The sequence below is a fragment of the Panicum virgatum genome, chromosome 3K, assembly GCF_016808335.1.
Source record: "Panicum virgatum strain AP13 chromosome 3K, P.virgatum_v5, whole genome shotgun sequence".
Lineage (NCBI taxonomy): Eukaryota > Viridiplantae > Streptophyta > Magnoliopsida > Poales > Poaceae > Panicum > Panicum virgatum.
In genome coordinates this window covers 14,105,046-14,108,580 of record NC_053138.1, presented here as the reverse complement: position 1 = coordinate 14,108,580, position 3,535 = coordinate 14,105,046, and positions in this window count along the sequence as shown.

Sequence of the window (3,535 nt, the reverse complement as noted above, 5' to 3'; positions counted from 1 at the left end):
TTTATGCTCAGATCATCAAGTTCAAACAAGGAGCTTAAATCAGTCTTCTCACCATAATAAGGTTCCGATTCCCTAAATGTCACGTCCATACTTATAAATAGACGACGTTCAGTGGGACACCAACACTTATACCCCTTTTGACTTGATGAATAACCCACAAATATGCATTTCACTGCTCGAGGATCCAACTTACCCACCGAAGGTCTATGGTCCCGGACAAAGCAAGTGCACCCAAATACCTTAGGTGGAATAATGAACTCATTCACTCCTCTTAACATCTCATAAGGAGTTTTCCACCCAAGCAATCTCGAAGGTGTACGATTGATCAAATAAATTGCTGTCATCACTGCTTCACTCCATAAAAACTTTGGCACATTCATAGTATACATGAGTGAGCGCGCAACCTCCAAGATATGGCGATTTTTCCTTTCAGCTACTCCATTTTGCGGAGGTGTATCAGGACATGTAGTTTGATGCAATATTCCCTGAGCTGATAGAAAACTTTCAAACTCATTGTTCACATACTCTGTTCCATTGTCTGTCCTTAATACCTTAACCCGAGCATCAAATTGATTCCCAATAAGTGAGCAGAAATCACGAAAACATTTAAGAACCTCATTCTTCTGCTTCATAAGATATATCCAAGTCATACGAGAATAGCAATCAATAAATGTTACGAAATACTTCATTCCACTAATTGAGATGACTGGGCATGTCCAAACATCAGAGTGGATAAGCATAAAAGGAGATATGCTCCGAAGCCCTTTGCTTACATATACTGATCTTGTATGCTTTCCATACTCACATGCATCGCAAACAAGTTTTCTTTTATCCACCTGGCTCATGATCTCTGGGGATACTTTGGCCATGGTATCAAATGACAAATGTCCTAGTCGACAATGTTCTAGTATCACCTTAGCCTCATTTTCACCCATAGCAGCTGTCAAAGCAGTGCACGAGGTATCTTCTCTCCTATCCAGGAACCATAGACCATTACATCTTACACCACTACCGAGCATTCTCCCTGTCTTTCTATCCTCAATTAAACAATTCTCTCGATCGAGAGTAACACGACAATCCATATGATCCACCAAAGCACTTAGGGATACTAGATTAACAGGAAAGGAGGGAACATATAGAACCGACGATAATGTAATTGACGGAGTGCATTGAACTGTGCCCACACCTTTAATAGGTTGAGCAGTTCCATCAGCGGTTTGAATAGTTTCCTTTTGCATAGGAGCAAATGGATTATATGATGCAAATTCACTTAATGTACCCGTAACATGCTTGGATGCACCTGAATCTAGTATCCAATTTGCAAGAGATGTACCTTTATCAGGATGAGCAAGGTTGACAAGGTTGCCAAGGATTGTCTTGGTCGCTTTCAATTCCTTTGCATTTGATATTTGTTCTGAACTCGCCATACCTTGCTTGGTGCAGGATGGCATCTCCTCTGTCCGCATAATGAGCAGGCTGACCAATTTCTCTAGTCTAGCCAATTTCTCAAAAATTTGTTCAATTGTTTGATTTTCCCCCTCCTTTCTTGCAGCGGGCATCTCCACCTTCATTTCATCCACAGCCGACACCAATTCACTGCTATTTCCAGCAATGGCCGCCAAGAGCGCCACCTCTAGAGTACCGACCTTTGCCTCCATATCCGTCTTCCTGGATTGCAGAGGCTCCAATTCCCTCCGTGTCTCCTGGTGCTTCTCCACCATCCCTTTTGCCTTCCCATTCTGTCCACGGAGCAAGTATCTATAGTAATTTGGCTTCAGCACTGATTTCTCTGGTAGGACATCCTTGTGCTTGAACTTTCTCAGCAGCTTATCGTGCTCTGCAGCTTTCACCTTCTCAGGCTTCTGAGACTGGACATCACAAGCCGCAGCTTCCAACTGCTCCTCCAGCCGGCCAGCTCCGCCATCTTCGCCGCCGGCTTCATCGCCGACCTCCCCGGCGTCAGGAGGCAGAGCATCATGCCGATCTCGTCGATTCCGTCGACCTTCCTCTACTTTCTCCTCCACGGGTGCCGCAGCCTTCCGAGCCGTGGTCCTCTGGCTCCTCCGCAGGGTGGCCGGGGTCAGCGCCACCTCCTCCGCCAAGGCCGCCGCCCTTGCCGTGCCCAAGCTCAGCACCGCCTCCTGGAGCTGCGCCACGTCCTCGGCCCGCTCCCGCGCCTCGCACGCCACCTCTGCCTCAAGGCGGGCCCCCAGCGCCGCGCGCTCCTCCTCTGCGTCCCGGAGCGGCGGCGCGAGCGCCGCGAGCTGATCACCAGCACCCGCTCGTCCTCCACCAGGCGTCCTCGCGCTCCTCTCGGCGCCGCTCGCCGCCTTCGCCAGAATCGCCAGCTCTGACACCATGTTGTTGGTTTGGAAAACTCTAGAACTCTATTTCCTTGATAGGCTACAAATATATATACATAATACATGGGCCATTGGGCCTCCACACACACACATACAGTCCAACATTTTGCCTCACTGATCTTCTGGCCCGAGCATGCACAAAACTTATTCAGAATACCCAAGAGACAATCTGCATTCTTCTTGTCTACATGCATAAGTATGAGAGAATCGTCTGCAAAAAGTAGATGAGAAATAATCGGCGCTTCCCTGCACACTTTGACACCTTCTAGCTCCCCTCTTTCCTCAGCTCCTCTTAACATACACGAAAGCCCTTCAGTAGCTAAAAGGAAAAGGTATGGTGACAAAGGGTCACCTTGTCTTAACCCTCTTGTTGGTGTGAACAATTCTGTTTCACAAGAGTTGAAGCGAACTTTGTATCTAACTGAAGAAACACACGCCATAATTAATTTAATCCAGGGCTAATCAAAACCCAATTTGTTCATAATTTTCTCCAAGAAAGCCCATTCAACTCTATCATAAGTTTTATGCATATCAAGTTTTACAGCGCATAACCCCCTCTTTCCCTTCTTCTTTTTCATAGTATGGATGCATTCATAAGCCAATAAAATGTTATCTGTAATTAGTCTCCCAGGAATAAAAGCACTCTGATGGTGACTGATGATATCTGGTAGAATGACTTTGAGTCTATTTGATAGGACTTTAGATATTACCTTATACACCACGTTACATAGGGATATCGGCCTGAACTGAGCCACATTTTCTGGATTATTCACCTTTGGTATCAAGACAATCGTCGTCTCATTCTACCTAGCCGGAATAGTGGCAGTGTTAATCGCCTGTAAAACTTCATCCACCAGATCATTCCCAAGCATACCCCAGAACCGTTTAAAGAAGATAGCAAGCAAGCCATCCGGTCCTGGGGCTTTGAAGTCTCCAATGCTAAATAGAGCTTTCCTGACCTCTTCCCTATCAAAGGGGGGCCATCAGAATCTAATTCATATCAGTTGTTACCTTACGCTGCACATCGGAGAACACACTTTGATCAATTTGATTTACTTCTGATGTGAAGAGGTTGATAAAGTACTCTTTCACCATTTCCTTCATCTTGTCATTATCTTCATGTTTCACTCCTTGGTCATCAACTAGTCCCCTGACTAAATTTTTCTTCCTTC